This window comes from Felis catus, chromosome B2 (genome assembly GCF_018350175.1).
Source record: "Felis catus isolate Fca126 chromosome B2, F.catus_Fca126_mat1.0, whole genome shotgun sequence".
NCBI lineage: Eukaryota > Metazoa > Chordata > Mammalia > Carnivora > Felidae > Felis > Felis catus.
The window spans coordinates 67,816,464-67,836,308 of record NC_058372.1 but is presented as its reverse complement, the minus strand read 5'-3'; the positions used below and the strand labels follow the sequence as shown (position 1 = coordinate 67,836,308).

Sequence of the window (19,845 nt, the reverse complement as noted above, 5' to 3'; positions counted from 1 at the left end):
ATTTTTAAAAATTATCTTGCTAGTTGAGGTCAGAGAAAAGTCTCTTTTTTCCCAGGGCTCTTTCTGCTATAAGACATATTCAGATAGTGATGTCGTATTTCAGATATTGCTGTGGGAGTGCAAAAAGTGTTTCTCCATCCCCTATCACTTAAAGTCAACAACAGCACAATGGCTGGACACTTTCCTCAGGTAAGCCCTAAAGGTGAAAACATTTCCCCTTTTCTGCACTATGCAGAATGTCTGCACTCTGCAGAATTTCCAGGAAGAACCCAAACACAATCTATGGCTCAGAGGGAAAATGCCAGAGGAGAAAGTTATAGAAGCAAGCATAGTGATGTAATGTTATGAAGAATTAAAACATTTGCAAGGATGAAAGTAGAAAAAGCATGGAGAGCAGAGCAACCCTCGTTCATTTTGAAGAATCATGAAACGATGACCTTTTTCTTTTTCTTGTGAGCAAATATTAAGAGGAATTTAATAAATGAAACTGAATGCCAGACTCACACCAGACAAAATTCAGCTGTGTTTGTTTAATTATTACATTATCTTGAGGCAAATTCACTGAACTCCTGAATAATAACAGGAAAGGGAAATCAGGCCAAACACAGGTCTGTATGTTTCTACCTCCGCAAAATATTGGAAAACCACTCCAGTGAAAAATAATTTTAAATAATCTTATTTTCCTACTACAAAAACAAAATGTCAATTAAAAATTTTAGAAAATATATGGATGATAACCATGTAAGTATTATGGTATGTATTACAGATATAAATATACACTTACATGTATATACATATATGTGTGTATTTATATATTTCTGTAGAAATACATATGCATAGTATGTGAGGAAATACCTATATCTATATTTATTTACCTGTTTCTATATCCCCATTGAAATAATACTAATTCATTAATGCTATTTATTGACTACTGTCTTCACTTAACTTTCAGTGAGCTTCTTTCAAGTCATTAAATAATTTAATATTCTGTAATGTTATTAAAAACATTTTTTTAATCCTTATTTATTTTTAATTTTTTTTTCAACGTTTATTTATTTTTGGGACAGAGAGAGACAGAGCATGAACGGGGGAGGGGCAGAGAGAGAGGGAGACACAGAATCAGAAACAGGCTCCAGGCTCCGAGCCATCAGCCCAGAGCCTGACGCGGGGCTCGAATTCACAGACCGTGAGATCGTGACCTGGCTGAAGTCGGACGCTTAACCGACTGCGCCACCCAGGCGCCCCAAATCCTTATTTATTTTTGAGAGAGAGAGAAAGAGACAGAGTGGGAGTGGGAGAGGGGCAGAGAGCGAGTGGGAGACACAGAATCTGAAGCAGGCTCCTGGCTCTCAGCTGTCAGCACAGAGCCTGATGCAGGGCTCAAACTCATGTACCATGAGATCATGACCTGAGCCAAAGTCAGATGCTTAACCAACTGGGCCACCCAGGCGCCCCTGTAATGTTATTTTTAATGGCTAAAGAGTCAATAAGGATACTGTGATTGTCTTAAAGAGTTCAATTTATTTTTTAAAAAATTACTGCTTTGTAATTTTCATTCACTTTTTTATTATTTTGCTCTACCTAATGATTCCAATTTCTACATTCATTTTATACTCGCTGAACACTAGGCTTTTGAAAAAATTTTCTTCATCATTTCCTCATATGGTTAAATTACCTCATGGTCCTGAAGATGGGTGACCAAAAGGAAAGCTTTGAGGCACAGAAATTTTAGATTATTTCATTATTTCATTATTTAGATATTCATTTTCCTGTCCCTGATTATAATGTTTCAGCTCTCCCAGTAAGTGAGTGATGACCCATTTTCAGATGAAAGAAGTAAAGAATGCAAATATTAAGCACACAAGGCCTGCTCAGCTGTAAAATGGATATTAAATTCAAGTATTTCTGAGCATTTCTCACCCTGAACTTTTCACCCTGAGTGTTGAACCCTTGTGATCACATTTCCTCTTACTAACTGCTTGTTAGCTGTTGGCCCACAGCTTTGCTGCCTAGACATCTTTATTTCTTGATATTTTTCTCTTTCATTATCAGATAGAATAACATGTTAATGAGTTTTGCTGATAAAAGCAAGAATGAAGCCTATTCTCCGTGTGGTTTTTAAGACTAATTTGCTTCAGGCAGTCCTTCCTAGTTTCCTTACTTTTTTTTCTTAATCCACTAAAAAAAAAAAAATATATATATATATATATGTTATATATATTATATGTTATATATATTATATGTTATTATATATATGTTATATATATATGTTATATATATTATATATATATATTTATTTATTTATTTATTTATTTTGAGAGAGAGAGAATGCATGTGTGCTCAGGGCAGGGGCAGAGAGAGAGGGAGATAGAATCCCAAGCAGGCTCCCTTGCTGTCAGCGCAGAGCTCCATGTGGGGCTCAAACCCACAAACTGTGAGATCATGGCCTGAGCTAAAATCAAGAGTTGAACTCTTAACCAACTGAGCCACCCAGGTGCTGGGTTATTTCCATGTAAAGACTTGATTGGATTCAAAGATTTCAGTTTGTATAGATATTTTAAGATGACAGCCATATTAATATTCACAATTAAAATAATAAGTAACATTTATAGTAAGCACTATTTTGAAGAAATTGTATGAAAGTAGAGAGAATAGTATAATGACCACCTATTACCCAGCTTCAATAGCTGTCAAGTTATGGGCAATCTTGTTTCATTATTCTCTTGACCACTTCCCTTCCTTTCCTCACACTGGATTGTTTTCATGTAAATCCAAGACACTATATTATTTCATCTGTAAATATTTCAACAGGTAAGGACTCTTAGATATTGTGTATTTTAAATAATGTTTAATTTTATGCTTTTTATTAAATTATAACACAAAAATTTTTTTAATTAAATTATAACAGACAAAAATTCTAGCCAGAAATAGAATGTTACCAATGCCACAGAAGCCTTCCTTGTGCCCATTTCCAGTTGTGTCCCCACCTTCCAAGGGTAACTGCTATTCTAACTTCTAACACCATAGATTTATTTTGCCTGTTCTTGAACTTGGTGTGTATGCATTCATATAATGTATTGCTTTGGGTCTGGTTTCTTTCATTTGACATTTTGTTTGAGAGATTTATCCATATTGTTGCATATAGTTGTAGACTGTTCATTCTCCTTGCTGTTTAGCATGCCATTATCTGACTATATCATAATGTACCCATTCAATTGTAGAAAGCACTCAGAAAGTTTCTAGTGTTCAGCTATTATAAATAGTCTTAAATTCTTTTATTACTCTTACAGAAGAGGTAGTCTTAGGTGAAACAAAGTAATTTTCTAAGTTCACACAGGTAATAAATAATGGAGTCTGAATTCAAACTAGTTTTGCCTGACTCCAGAATCAGAGGTCTTAACCACTGTGTTTTCAAGGCAGCCTGTTTTGCAGAGTTAACTGTAGTTTATCTATATAGCATATACATACAAACCCATAAGCTCTGTGGAAAAAGGTGCATTATTATTCATAGTTCTCTGCCCAATCACTGGTTTCCTAATTCAGAGTCTATTTCTTGAAGACTTGTAGAAAATTGTCTAGTCGTCTATTACAACTAAGAATTAAAGCATTGAACATGAGTGAGGAATGACTCTGGAATAGGAAGGAAGAAGGAAATACACTCAGGATAATGTTAGCTGACTCTGTTGTAAAGTAGGATGCTTGCGATCTTTCAACGTCTGCAGAATATGGTCCTATAATAACTTTCAGAATTAAATTCTGTTCACCCAATTTCAAGCACATAAACAGGAAGTGAGGATTTTAATGTCTAATATAAGCATGTAAATGCTTCCTTTGCTCATGTAAATGCAAAAATATAATTATCTTATAACTTCCTAAAAACCTAATCTTGGCTCTCTTTTCTCTGAAGCTGTTGGGAAAATAAATGATTTAACTGAATATTTTATGAATAAATGTAGGTGTGACACAGTATTGGTTTTATAATGAACAGAACAACGTAGTTATTTTATTATGAATATGTGTAGATATTACAAAGTAATAGCACTATTTCTTTTAAAGTTTTATAAGATCTAAATAGAAGCATATCTATATTAATAGAAAATGCAAGTATTTTTAAATTGTAGAACTTGACTATAGCAAGTATAAAACAATATCATTCTGATATCAAAGAGCTAGTTAATGTATGAGGATTCCTCCTGCCATCACCCACATTGTCTTTCTAAAAAAAAGTTTTTATTTTTGAGAGAGTGCAAGCGGGGGAGGGGCAGAGAGACACGACAGAGGATCCAAAGTGGGTTCTGCACTAGCAGCAGTGAGCCTGATGTGGGGCTTGAACTTACGAACCATGAGATTGTGATCTGAACCGAAGTTGGACACTCAACCAACTGAGCCACCCAGGTGCCACCCCTCATCTCCGCATATTATCTTATGTTTTTTTCTTATTGTTGGTTACAGCTTTGAGAAGTTTTGGTTGTGAATGCATAGCTCGTAAACATTTAAAAATTGCTGATCAAATGATAGTCCAAAATTATATTCTTAGAATGTAATTTTAGAATTTCATTAGGCAGTGAACTCATTCATCATAGAACATCATGCATTGTTTGTTTTAGAGAGAATACTGAACAGCTCATATCCTTTGCTTAAAAATAGACAAGCAATTTTTTGCTTTTTTTTTCTCAAAGCAATTATCTTCTTTTCAGTCCAATTTTCTCTTCTCTGGTATTCAACAGGACTTCAGTTCCAATGAGCTTTCATTTTACTATGCTGATCATGTAGTTACGCCATTTTTTTTTCTATCTGCTTCAGAGCTGTAGAATTTTAAATATATTTTTTTGGCCAGAAGCATATTTATTCAGGTATAGCAAAGCCTGTATCTTTTGACTCTCAGTGATTGCCAAGAACAGGATACTCGGACTACTAAATGTAAGGAGGCAGTTATGTAGTTAGGAACACAAATTTTTGGAACCAGACTCTCTGGTTCAAATTCTGATTCTGCTACTTATTTGCATGCAACCTTGATCAAGTTACTTAATATCTCTATGCCTCAGTTTTCTTGCCTGTAAAGTGGGGGATAATAATACCTGACTTAGTGGGTTATTGTGAGAAGTAATGGGTTATTATATATATGTTAAGCCCTTATAACTGTGCTTGGCACATATTAAGTGTTACATAAGCATTTTTATTATTATCCTGACATCTATTAACTTTCCCTTGAAATTTTAACAAAATTCAAAATAATTCACAATCTATGAATTTCTTTCTACAACTTTTATATGCAGGTAATAATGACCCAACTGTGTCCAGAGAACCTAGAAACATTTTCCATAAGTTTTGGATAATATGCTCTAAGTTTTCTTCATCTTCATATGTTCATTTTCTCATTCAATCATTCCTATTTATTGAACACTTATTGTGGTGCTTGAGTAGTCAGTAAAGAACAAACAAGAAACATTTTCTACTACCTGGGAGCTTATATTCAAGTCTTATATCCAGGCAATAAACGTCAACAGAGATGTTTGTTTGAAAACTCCCCTCATAACTCCCCACCCCTGAACTTCATTTTAAAGCAAATGTTAAACTGATTAATTTTTTACTTAAAAAAAAAAATCACTGTGCCTCTTTAAATGCACCAATGCAATAAACTTTGGTTTTAGAAATGGATGTAGAGATAATGTGCCAACTCTCTTAATTCATTTGGTTTTTTCTCATTGATATTATTAACCTCTCTTCATGTTAAAAAGTTTTATCATGACTCATTCTTGAAGTTGGGAAATTCAGCTATAGTTGTAAGTATCAGATGTTCTTAGAATGCTCACACTTAAGACTGTGGGAAAAAGGTGCAGCTGAACGGTAATATATTAACAATATGTGTTGAAAAATCAGTTCCTTGTTGACTGTATACAAAACACAAATTTCTAATAGCTCTTAATGGCACTACTTCCTCTGTGGATTATGTAGGAAATTCTTTTGTCTGAATAATTGTTCCCTGAGGAAAACTTTCAAAATAATTTCACTTTATAAAGAGGGATAGAGAATCCAAGTGTGTATATGTGTGCACATGTGCATGGGTGAGATAGAGAAAGAGAGGCTGATTATTGTGGAATACTGAGTTAAACAAGCACATGTGCCAGTATAATTAAAGAACATAATTTGAAGGTAGCAACAGTATCTAATTATAGAAAATACTCTGTATGCTGTTGCTTGTGATCACATTGTTTAAAATAAACTAATGGCAATAATGGACTGCTAATCCAAGTGTTATAGAAAACAATGGTGGGAGGACTAGATTTTCACTAAAGAAAAAAAACAAAACAAAATACTGAGAACCCTAATTGTCTGGATAGTTAGAGAGGAAATAGCTTTCATGCTCATGATGGAATTATCTAGGCCCATAAAGGTAAAGTGGGCTATTTCCTCTCAGTTATCTTGGCTTGAGCTGTAAGTTCTCTGCTTCTATAATGTGAACTTAAAAAAAAAATTTTAATGTTTATTTATTTTTGAGAGAGACAAAGTGTGAGCAGGGGAAGGGCAGAGGAGAGAGGGAGACACAGAATCTGAAGCAGGTTTCAGGCTCTGAGCTGTCAGCACAGAACCTGACACGGGGCTCAGAACTCACAGACCATGAGATCATGACCTGAGCTGAAGTTGGACACTTAACTGACTGAGCCACCCAGGTGCCCCTAATGTGGACTTTTAGTAAGAGTGAAATGATACATTCCTGGAGTCCTCTGCAGTGAAATGGTTCTCAACCTGGTGGGCTATGTTGTGTGCGATATGTACATTTTTGAAACAATAATCTCTCCACACCCCTTTGTAATTTTTAAAAGTTCTCGTGGTGATTCTGAACCATGTTCTAGCCCAGTCACACACTTCTACCTCCTATCAGAATCCACTTTTTAGGAACTGTGAATAGATTGTTTCTAAGAGATCCATTAGTGTTCTAGAAGAGTCAATTAATTTCACATAAGAACACTTCCATCTTAATAGAAGCCTTTTTAAAAAATCAAGCTTGAAAAAAAAACAAAAAAAATTAAAAAAAAAAAAAAAAAACAGGTCACGATCTCACGGTCCGTGAGTTCGAGCCCCACGTCAGGCTCTGGGCTGATGGCTCAGAGCCTGGAGCCTGCTTCTGATTCTGTGTCTCCCTCTCTCTCTGTCCCTCCCCTGTTCATGCTCTGTCTCTCTCTGTCCCAAAAATAAATAAACGTTAAAAAAAATTTTTAAAAAAATCAAGCTTGGCCTAGACCCAGAAAGACTAAAAATCCAAACAAATGCAGTTTTATATGTGAATAGTAGTAAGTAAATTAAGAGTAAAGGATGAATACTGTTAGTGTGGTGGCTGGGATGGGAAGAAGGAAGATGTTTTCTAATGGGTTGAGGTATGGGGGGGGTCAGTGAATCTTGGAGGTGAGGGTAATTGTTTTAAAAAGAAGGACACACACACACACACACACACACACACACACACAAACCCCTCTTGTGAAAAGTGGTAGCCTTTCCCAGAGAGAAGTTAAGTGTTATCAAGCATATTGAGCACTTCTCACAAATTTACAATGCTCAAAATATTAAATCCATGCCTTTACATGTCTCCTTGGTCTAGTTTCAGTTTGCATGTCAAAAAAAGAGTATCATTAGACTGATAAACTGATATCAGGAAAGGGACCAACCCTTATAATGGTGTTAGTGAGGTTTTTGTCAGGGCAGTATTCTAGTGTGTTAACAAATAATGGCGTGTGTGTGTGTGTGTGTGTGTGTGTGTGTGTGTGTCCCTTCCTACTTTACCTGTGCTAAAGGGATCTCTCTCAGTGCCTCTTACATATGTAATAAATAGTCCCCAAAACTAGTTTAGCACACTTTTTTTCAAATAAGTCTAAATCTTGGCAGATTAATACTATTTTAGGATATAAGAATAAAATATCTTCAGACATTCTTCATGTGAGAGTGCAGAGTAGAAGGACCTTTCTCTGGTTTTGGAGACCGCAGGGTTAATGATGAGGCAAGTCTGTCAACAGCTAGAGGTGTTTCAAGCCCTGGTTTTCCTGGAGGGTTCTCCATTTCTTACTTTGAATGAATGACCTGAGTGAGAATGCTAAGATTTTCCTTCTTAACCTTACTCCTTTCAAAAACATAGTATTACAGACATTCCTTTATGTTAACCTTATTTTAATAACATTCAGGTATTTAAACTGATCAAGTCTGATATGACAGGGTAGGTCATCTAGCTATGAAAGTAAAACACCAGTGTAAAACACTGTCTGGAACGATCACTTTCTGTGAAATTTCCCAACAGTTGTGATACATTTTAAAAAGGCTTTTTAAATTTAAGAACATTTATCTGAGAATGCCTAATTGAGAAAAGTACTGCACATTGGTAAATTGCTCTGCTCAAGACAACTGCTGCTATTTCTTCATCACATTTAAAGTCTCAAATCACAATTTGTATTTAAGAGCTTCAAATAATAATTACCTCTGTGTAATGAGCAGAAGTCCTTAAAAGGGTCTGCCGGTTTCCCTGAAATCTTTTACAGGGTGAGCAGAGCTATATCCACTGATAACCCAGCTGCCGAGGAACTGAGTAAAGCCGGCTCCAAACTTCTCAGCTGTTGACAGGCTTGACTTGCTGAGAACACTGGTTAAATATAGCACGCGCGAGCTCAGCTCCTCAACAAAGTCATTGCTCCGACAGTGTTGTGAAGGGAGCAGAAGACGAGAAATCTAATCTCAGAACCCAACAACACCTAGCAACAGTTGAAAAAACTTTTAAACAAAAGTCTGGGTGGGAGATATACAACAGCCTCCAATTTCTGCTGATCGGGATTTCAGGGAGAAGAAGCTGCTTTCTTTCCCCTTCTCTCTACTCAGTTTCCTGCATGACTTCAGCTATTGGCCAGTCCTAGGAAAGAAAGTGGGAAAAGCTTTTTCCTCTGTATTCTTTTGGGTTGGATAGTTTTCCAGGACTCCAGTCTCTCTTGGGCTGTGGGACAAGCCACTGGGTTCTTCAAAGGATAAACTACCTCCATAAAGGACATACTCTTGGTTAAACAAGCTGCCGTCAGGTAAGACCAAAATAAATAGCTATGTACTGTCTTAAGAAATTTCTGCTTCTACAAGAAGTGTTTTCTCTCAGATTCTGTGTTGTCAGTTTCCTTTGATTCTTACTGTTTCCACTGTGTGATAACACATTTAAGGAATTATCATAATTATTGTGAATTATTTTTAAAGAATCAGTACTGTCATCTCTCTCAGAATTACGCCAATTCCTTTTTAAACACAAAGATTGTTATAATGTTTTAATAGCCATCACAATGTTTCTGCCAAGTTGTCATTCTTTGGCAGGTAACAGAAATATGGCAAAGGACAAGTTCACAGCTCCTTTCACAGTTAAGACGGCTAAACAGTGGAAGAGATCTTTTCCCTAGGAGCAAAATAACGTTGCTTTACTGAAACTAGCTGAGCAGCTTGTGTGGTAAATGAGAGGAGAGTCCTGTATGGTGTTTGTATTGCTATACTTAAGACGCCCTGCTATCTGCTCTTCCCTTTGCTTGATTCTCTGATTACACTGGTACACCTTGTGCTGGTTCTGACCTGGTTACGTTACAGTCACCCCAAATGCTTCTGACTAGGCACAAAATATGGCTGCTGTAAAATCACTACTTTTGCAGTTGTTGAATATAAACCATTCAGGAGAATGTTTTTTGTGTGTGTGTGTGATTTGGAAAATGATAAACTGAGTAATTGCTTGTGTATAGATAAAACAGGTTCTGGTTTCTAAAATGGAAATTGAATTTATTAGAAAAAATCTCTTTCTAAAGTTGTATATGTGTGTATATGAGTGTATCTACTATCATGCGAAGGAAATCCTCCTTTTATCTGTTGGTATATTGTCTCCCCCTCCATGAGTTGCCATGCGATTTTATCAGAAATGCTTAGAGTGATCAATTTCACATTGATTCTGGCAAAAGTTGTGGCTGAATGTTGGGATATGGTTATTGAGACGTGGTGTCTATAACTGGGCTAGATTTACATAAGAAATTTTGTTCCTTTAAGTGAACATGATAATTTGGATGAATGTTCTAAATCTTAGGATAATATAAAACATACAGATGCACATTTTGAAAGGGAATTATTTGAGTCTATATTGTTAACTTAAACAAAGAATTTACCCAAGACCAGTTTTGAACAGGTTGTTTATTGACATTAAGAATGTATCAACCTTTCAGTAAGTGTTGCTATGTTAAGAAAAATTCATTAAAGCTCATATATCGAATATGCAGGTAAATGAAATAGTATATACATTTCAGCATGTCCAATGCTTCATAATTCTGATTGCATGATTAGTTTATGAAGTAAATGAAGCTAGTCATATATAATGAATGTATACAAGTAATAGTGCAAAATGCATTCTGGTAACCTTGGTATCAGAGAATGAAGCTCCTGGTGCTTTAGTGGAGATGAAGTATCTTCGTCTTGAAAAAATTTTGAAAAGTCAGAACAAAATGCTTTACATTTTTCTTGTTTTTATCTTGGGAAGGGTCACATTGTTGGCTTACAAATGTATGTGTAAAGCCAAACTCTGCCATTAGTTCTAGGCATGTAATTTCTTTTGGAGTTAATGGAACACTGTGCAGATAACTGAGTACAGCATTTGGCCTTGAGTGAAATCTATTCTTCAAAATGAATCAATTTCTGAGAATCATTGTCTTCATGGCTGTAAATTTACTCATGAGAATAAAAAATAGCTGAAGTTAGACCATGTGCTTCCCTCCAGTATATGAACAATGAAACCCTCCATGAACCGTGCGGATTCTGTTCTCCTGTTCACTCAAATTCACGTTTCTATGTTATTTCGCAAACTACCCTTTCCCCTTTACCATAAGGGTTGTTAGATTCCATTGTTGTATCTCCTACCACACTAAGACCTCTTCCGTTTACTCTCAGTCTGGATTGTAACAATGCTGGCCCCCCTACCACCCCTCCTTGCCATCCAAACCATTTTGCCAATGACCACAGGATTAATTTTCCTAAAACATTGCTCTACTTGTTTCTCTATTCTTCAGTTATCTTCTGGGACTCTTGGTTGCTGCCAAACACCTAGGCTGGGTATTTTGAAAACCTTCCATCATCTGGCATGTACTTAACTTTTCCAGTTTCACCTCCCATTACTCAACAAGTGTCCTTCTGCTTCAGATATTTCAGATTTGGAGCCATTCTCCAAACACATACACAGTGTGCATTTCAGTGCTACACCCCTGCCTGTTTCATTCCCCCTGCTTGGAATACCTTTCCTGCCTTTTCCTGTAGATACCTTGTCCACTCTTTAAAGCCCAGATCAGTGTCTTCTACTTTCACAATGAATCTCTGACCATGCCTTTTAGAAGTGATTCCTTTTTAGTTTAGACAGTTTGGTGCTCTGTTAGAATTAAGGAACGTTGGGACACGGTTTGTGTATGTAAATTCAGAACAATTTGATGAAGCAATTGGGTGCAAAGCGTTGTCCTAAGCATCGCTTGGTTATGGAGCTTTTTATCCCCATGCACACTGTGGATGTTCTATCAACTTTTTTGGCTCTAGATTTCTGATGATGAGTACATGACAAAGTATAAATAGGTATAAAATCAAGAAAAGCCACTTACAGTGCAGTTAATAACTTTTTATCTCAAAAATTTCTCAAGGCAAGTCTTCATAGTTTTATTATGCACAGAGAAGTTACAAGTAATTCTAACTATGCTCATGTACCTGATTGTGGAGATGATGTACCTCTTGAGAATAAAATAGAAAGAACTATATATAAAGACTGTGTATATATATATGCTTGTCCTATGTATGCATCTACCCACCTAAATGCTATAACTCATAACTTTTATCATCTTTTGGTACCAGATTCAATTTATAACCACCTTTGGTACTGCTCATTCAAGTCATGGTATTTTGTGGATCGTCATGGATAACAATCTGGCTTGGAACATTAAAATCTTTAAATATCATGTTGTGATCCCTTTTTTCTTTTTTCCCTAGATATTTAAAAATAGAGACATTTTTCAGATTTATTTTTAATCACTCATGAAGACCATAAGTAAGGCACTGTATGAGATAAAACATGAATTATGATTTTGAAGCAATTTTTTCTGTGTCCACCAAAAGAAAGGCATTCTCTTTATACTTTCAGATAGCAAAAGAAGTTAAATTTACTCTTCTACATGTGTTTAGCAAGAATCATTATAGGATTTTACCAATGAAATTTGTGAAATATTTAATATATTCATTTAGCAATGGTTTTCCTATGGTTATATTTTAAATTTATTTTGTTAGAAGTGAAACTTGGTGGCAAAATACACATTCTAAACTAATGCTGATGATGTGTTTCTTTTTTGGAAGATGAACATGTCTTTGTAAAACAGGCGCCTTAAGAAATAGGGTTTTACAGAGCTTGCTTAATCCATATTTTTACTTATTTGTCTCATGTAATTTCTCTATACATGAGGATTTTAGCAAAGCAGCAGCTTGAGAAGTGAGGGGAAAGCTTAGGTTGAGATCTGTTTTAGCAGAAAGATTTCAGAGAGAACACTGGTAACGCCTTGTTAGAAATATGACATGTAAAAGACTGCAACATAAATTTGTTTATACATTAATTATTTTATTTTATTTTATTTATTTAAAGAATTTTAAAAAGATATTTATTTATTTTTGAGAGAGACAGAGACAGAGCTTGAGAGGGGAAGGGGCAGAGAGAGAGGGAGACATAGAATCCAAAGCATGCTCCAGGCTCTGAGCTGTCAGCACAGAGCCCGATGCGGGGCTCAAACCCATGGACAGTGAGATCATGACCTGAACCGAAGTCAGATGCCCAACCAACTGAGCCACCCAGGCGCACCTAATTATTTTAAATACATATAGCAATTGAAAGATAAGCTAATAAAATAAATTTTGTTTCCTTAAATGTGAATTGAAAATACAGCAAGGATATTGGTATGAAGTAGGAGGTAAGGAAGGCTAGTAGCACAGACAAGTCAAATGGCCTGGATTCAGATCTTCACTCACTACAACCCTGGGCAATTATTCTCTGTGCCTCAGTTTCCTCATCTGTAAAATGAGGATAACAATACTATCTTCCTCATAGAGTTGTTTTGAAGATTAAATGAGTTAATAAAAGTTAGTTGCCTGGTAGACTTCTCAATGAATTTAAGCTATTATTGCTTTATTATCACATCCTAAACGTAGTTATCTGTTTATTTTAATCTTTGTTGCATACAAAATTCTTAGATATAGATATTCTGTGAACTCAAGTTCATAGATCATAGGAAAGGCAGAAGAATGTATTGTTTAAATTTGGAATCTTGTTTGGGACATACTTTGCTGCTGGGTACTCTAAGCAGACATAGTTTGAACGCCGGCCAATAATTTAGTACGGAATTTATGTTTCAAACCCTCTCTTATCTCAGCAGTCTGCTGTCTTATAGAATCATTACTAAAAAGGCTAAAAAATCACCCACAGCATAGACTCTTCTACGGTTTCTAAATTTGCACTTGGAGATAAAGTATGTTTATACATAGTGCTTGGGTGCCTCTTTTATAGCCTACAACACTGGGTAACGTATGGCAATGAAGACTTCCTCCTTCATAGAAAATATACTATTAAATTTATCACTCTTTATTTCTTCACTTAGATGTTTTGTTTTGTTTTACTAACCTAGTAACAGATAAAAATGAAAAGACCAAAAAAGGTCATCTCACGCTAGGTTTAACCTTACCAAATGGAAATGAATTCTTGCTATTCATTGTCCTTAATCCTATTCATTCTTAAACATGACAAGAAAGTATATTCCAAGGCAAACAAACAAAAAAACCCTTATATCATAAAGATGTGTGTGTATATTATAAGGTACTTATATTCTGTATATTTAATTTAGCAAAAATATTTGAAATACTTATAAACAGGGAAGTTTCTTAGTAGCTTTAGCTCCAACAAACCTTATGCCGGGTAGTTATGGTTTCAACCCGACCATTTCCTTTATTTTTCCCAATTGAAAAGATAAGTTTCTAAAACATAAGGCAAACTGAGTTTTAGAATTGTCATTCTCTAATGAAAACCTTGCTATAGAAATAAAGTAGGAAGAAAAGAAAAGAAATAGGAACTTTTCCTGGCTTTACAGAATACATTATTAAGACTTGAGGGCAAAAATATAGGAACCTCAGGAAAATACATTGAATTATGTTCTTCTTTTCCCTTAAATGGTCAGTCCTACTCTTTGGCTAATCAGTGAAGGGGAAAGAGTACTACTACTTTCCCTGTGGCAATAGCTGACGCAGTTTGATTTCAAAGGCAAGGCAGGAATTATAGAAGAACTTGGAATAAGGAAAGTCAAACGTGAATTGAGCAGTTAGCGCTAGCTGGCCGCTAACCAGCTGATTGCAGAACTTGAGAAACTCCCAACAGAAATGAAGTAACAGGACGTTAACCAGCACCCCAGTCCCTGAGAGCTTTGTTTAAGCCACAGCAGCACTGAAAAGTCAAAAGAAGGTTGGTGTTGCTTTTCCTTTTTGGGAAATGGTGTCAATGTGCATAATATTGGGTGATTTATGTGTTTCTGAGGTCTGTGAAAGACAGACTAAAAAACTGTAAAGCGAAGGCAGAATTGATCTCAAGTGATCTGACTGTAATTGAGCCCTTAGGGTTAAGGGATATTTCTGTTTTTGCTTTCTTGCTTAAATTCTGCCACCTACTTCCTTTACTCAAATATAGATGAACATGATTGTTACCCGACTGGCCAAAGACCTTACATGTCTACACTTAAAAAAGTCTTTTTTTTTTTTTTTTGCAACAACTAATTGTAACTACCATCTTCCCAAGTTACTTTGAAGAGATGAGTTATCTGCTGCTTATCTTTGTAAGGAAAAGGTGTAAGAAATCCATGAACTGAACACATCAGACTTGGCCAAATTCATTCTTTAAAAAATGATTTGCTGAAGATTTAATGCTGAAAGGCAATTTGATTAAAAACAGTAGACTGTTGACATCACCAAGACAATCAAGTTACTGCCAACTTGCCTTGTTTGTCTAAAAGATCTTTATAAAAAATAAGGTTTTTAGGAACACCCACACATACACACACAGAAATACATTCATAGGTGATATGGTAATAGGGATAAAAGGATTTTATTTTTTTTTATATCCCTTTAATATACTTATGTCTTAACTAATTCACTTTAGGGCCTGCTTCTTTGAGGTACCACAGCACAACAGGAAAGGAAGAGGCATTGCTTAGTTCATAATGCTATTTCAGTGTGGCAGCCTAAGTACATGAGGAAATGACGCCCTGGGCCTGTATTTGGAGCCTCACAGTTACTGTGACGACAACACACACACTACTGGAAAACAAAGATGGTCTGCTTGCCAGGTTGAGCCAGAAAGAGTTTGCCAGCTCAGATTTTTCCTAATTATTCTGTAAATCTTGAAATGTGACACTGGAGATATGCAAGCCTCTTTGTATTTCAAGAACTGTTTAGTAAGTGATACATACTTGAGCAGCATGGTGTTTGGATGAGGGAGGGGTCTTACACATAAGCTTAACTTTCACATGTTGTCTTGATAGACACCATCTTCTGGTTTGGACATCACCAAACCAACTGCTTTTATCACAGGCTGTTGTTTGCTATGGTGCATAAGGAAGCCAACTGTATTGGTAGAATTCACTCCTTAGGGGCTTCTCAACTTTGGGTTACATATCTCCACCTTCTGTATGCTGTTCATTTCAGAGATCATTGACCAACATACCAGGTGTTCCTACCAATGACTGGGCATCTGAATCCCAATTCTTATATAATGATATAATCCATTATATAATAATAATAACTGTGTAAAATTCACCTCATCTATATAATGTATATCATATAGCTATACATAATTATTTACTATATACAGATGATGACAATATTGGGTAGCATGTACTGGAGATTATTGTGCCAAGCACTTCACATGGATGATTTTATTGACTTCTCATAACAACCTTGTGCGACATTAGTTTTATCTCTGTTTTATGGATTGGAAAAATGAGGCTGGTAGATGGTAACAAACACACCCACTGGTAAGGTGAACATTCAAACCTAGGCAACTTGACTTTAGCTAGCCATAATTTCAACCAGTTTCTTGTAATGTAGGCACTAGTTCAAGGAAGACCTCCACCTAGGTGACTGTGAGATGTTTTAGTGAAAATTGTAGAATGTAACACTGCAGGGAGTCAGGTGCTTCTGCAGTCTGAAAAGACTCACCAAGAGCAAAGAACAAAGAGATTCAGGGCCAACTGGCGACTCTTCTCCCAGATCCAGAAGTAGAAACAGAAGGGCTTCAGTGGCCCCTGAAGTTGGGCAACCCAGGAAAAGCCAAGCCTGGGTACTGGAATGCATAAGTTATTCTTCCACAGTTATTGATAGGGCAGTGTGATTCCCTGGGAGAAGGTGGCATGGAGCATTTGCTTTTATGAGTTATTAAGGCTGCTATTGTAGCCAAATCTATTGATACTATTGGGGTTTTGGTCTCCTTCTTGCCTCTGTTGACAACTCAGAACTCCACTTCTTTTTTTAAAAAAAAATTTTTTTAACGTTTATTTATTATTGAAAGACAGAGACAGAGCATGAGCAGGGAAGGGGCAGAGAGAGAGGGAGACACAGAATCTGAAGCAGGCACCATCTGAGCCATCAGCGCAGAGCCCGACGTGGGGCTGGAACTCACAAACCACGAGATCATGACCTGAGCTGAAGTTGGACGCTCAACCAACTGAGCCACCCAGGCGCCCCTCAGAACTCCATTTCTGTAGTAACATTTGAAATGCTCTGCAAATCTCTGCCTTGGTCATAAACATTCAGTTTGTTAAGTGTGTTCAAGAGAGAGTCCTACAAAATAGTTATTCCAGGTGTTGGTGTTCCTTGAAGAAGTCTTTGGTGGTGTGTGTATATTGGTTGGAGGAGGCAAGGAAGGAGAGGATAGAACGTTTTGTTCTATATAAGAGCCTTCATAGGCTCCCCAAGACTCTGTTTAGGGAGTGAGTTGTCAATCTGGCATCATGTTGTTCCCTCAGAAAAAACCAGAGAGGTTGCTATAGTTTAAGGAAAATTATCTGATGCTTCAGCCAGTGGTTTGCTCCTGTGGAACAATAGTGTGAACTATTTTATTGGATATTTGATTTAATTCTTTTATCTTTATTAACCAAGAGTTAACCACTAATGATACTAAGTGTTTGATCACTTGGATATAATTAATATTTTTGAGTTTCTATTTACACGTACGGCATGGATTATCTGAAGTAAAAGGAGATAAATTCTAATAAAATTTTGATGGAACAGATAATGCTTTGCTTTTTCTTATGCCAGTGTCCACAAATACTCTATGTATCTGATATCCCAGGTGATGAGAGTGAATATTCCAGTAACGTAAATGTTTCATGTGAAGCGAGCACATAACAGAATGAATCTCTACCCTCTGAGAAATTTTATTCTATGAATTGTAAACAGTATCTTGTCAGAAATATATTAGCACACCTTGACCCCCCGCCTCCTGCAACATATAGATAAACATTCATTACTGGTCAATACACAGGACTTATACTACTGCTTACCTGACGGGCTAAACACTCTTTGCAAATACACTCTTTGCACAGGTTTATTTAATCCAAAATAAAAGTACTGACCTATTTCATCAAGGTCCTCTGTTTCATTCACATGATCTCTCCTGATTTCCTTACAACAAGTAAACTCAGAACTTCCCTTTTGTCATCTCTTGTCTTTATGTAAAAAGGTGTAACAGTATCAAAGGAAGAAGAGAATTAGTGCTATATCCATTAGAGACAAAGGGCTTGACTGTTGGCTTCTGGAAGTTATTTTTTTCTTTTTTCTCATTAAGTTATTCTAAATTTCTCTTGGCAACAAAACTGAGATAGCCTCTTAAATGGAAGATATTAACAATTTATCATATTAATGCAAGAGCTATCTAAAACATTCTGTAAGAGCTTCTAGTTCTCTGGGTACTTTTGTACCTGGTCTGATTTCAAGCAGGAATGGGGGCTCTGAGTCTCACACTGTTGATGATTATATAGCTTTGGTCTTGAAGCCAACCTTACCCAGCAGGAAACTGAACTCTGAGTTCACTTGGAATGGTCAGCACATCTAGTCTTGTGGTTCTCAATACTCTTTTGCATCAGGCTCACCAGGGATGCTCTAAAAATTCAAATGTCTGGGGATATGTTCCAGAGGTTGTGATTCAAGCTCCTGAGTAGGTGCTCAAGTACTGATCTATTTTGGAAGCTTTTATGTGATTGTAATGTACACCTGGGGTTGAGAACCAGTTATCTAGTTACAACCTCATCATTTAAAAGAAGATAGTACTGAGGTGAAGGAAGAGAAGTCACTTGGCAGAAGTTACAAATTCCTCTGAGTACCAGTCTACTACCCTTTTTATCACATGATCATTATAAATAATAACATAAGTAATATTTTAATTTTTTTATGTCTATGTATTTTTGAGACAGAGACAGAGCATGATCTGGGAAGGGGCAGAGACACAGGGAGACGCAGAATCCGAAGCAGGCTCCAGGCTCCAAGCCGTCAGCGCAGAGCCTGACGTGGGGCTCCAACACATGAACCATGAGATCATGACCCGAGCCAAAGTCAGATGCTTAACTGATCAAGCCACCCAGGTGCTCCTAAAATAGCTAATATTTAATGAGTGCTTTCTATGTATTAAGCACTAACACCTCCACAGGGCAGATACTCATATACTCTACATTTTACAGGTAAAAAAGGCTGAAGGAATTGTCCAAAGTCCCCTAACAAGCAAGTGGCAGATCTGGGATTTGAGTCAAGCAATTGGACTCCTCAGTTTGTACTCTTTTATTTTATTTTCTAGTTTTTAAAATTTACATCCGAATTAGTTAGCATATATCAGTTTGTACTCTTAAGCTCTTCATTGCTTTGCTGTTCTGGAGCTAACTCTGAGCCTGTAAGGTGTTTAATGGTAGCTGCTTCCCTGTTTCAGCATCAGCGATCTTGTGGCAGCTGACCTTGGTGCTGTGATAACTAACTGGACTTTCTGCTTGACTAAAGATTGGTTCCTTGCTTGCTCTATTTGCCCAATAAGTGGGCCAATTGGAGACAACCCATTCTCTTAGAGACTGTTCCAGGGTGCTCCATTTCCCCAGTGACTTTGTTTCTGTAACTGTATTTTCTTGCCTTTGTTCACTGATATAATATCTTCTGCCTTACTTTTGGGCACATATTCTTTTTATCGTTCCATGGAAATTCTAATCACAGACTCTAGTCTCCTGTTCAGACCCTTGACTTTTCCCCTAGTCCTGTGGCTTTGGCTGGTTTCACTATTTTCCCTGGGATTCCCCTATCGGGATGTACATACCATCCGTTAACTTCTCATGATAGCAGCAACAACAGGAAGGGATTAATTACTTGACTTCTTCTATGGCAGCAGGTGCATTGGAAACAAGCTGGTCTGTCCCATGGAACTGACTGGTCCCACAGCCAGTGGATTAAATACCCTGAAGACCTTTGAAGTCTACATTTTTAGGCAGCATGTATAGAATTAATTTTCTGATTGATTCTGTAAGTTTGAAGTTCTAAAGAGCAGGATTTTTTACATGTAGGGGAAAATCTATAAGCATTGTCTGGTTAAATGAACCTTACCAAGATGAAAGTCATCAATGGCAAATCCTGTAACACAAATTATTCTAAGCAATAGAATCTAAACAAAAAAGTCAGAGATTATAATTATTCTGATTAGTATTTACTTGTAAATTTTAAAAATAAACATGATAAATAGATTGAGATATGATTTGGCATGATCTTTAG

At 36.5% G+C, this 19,845-nt stretch overlaps 1 protein-coding gene and 1 pseudogene across 5 annotated transcripts in view; one reads left to right on the top strand and one right to left on the bottom strand.

Moving 5' to 3' along the window:
* The window catches only part of FILIP1 (filamin A interacting protein 1), a 273,424-nt gene that overhangs the window by 76,042 nt on the left and 177,537 nt on the right, over nt 1-19,845 (top strand). For 2 of the 5 annotated variants that reach the window (XM_006931852.5, XM_045057749.1), the window contains exon 1: nt 8,394-9,053. The exons of 1 other annotated variant lie outside the window; for it this stretch is intronic. The gene's annotated coding sequence lies outside the window, so the exon portion shown is untranslated. Of the gene's footprint in view, nt 1-8,393; nt 9,054-19,845 lie in introns of those variants that run through there. 2 more of the 5 variants (XM_023254144.2, XM_003986317.6) reach the window with 2 other exon arrangements.
* LOC101098793 overlaps nt 1-19,845 on the bottom strand; it is a 99,242-nt pseudogene that overhangs the window by 31,107 nt on the left and 48,290 nt on the right.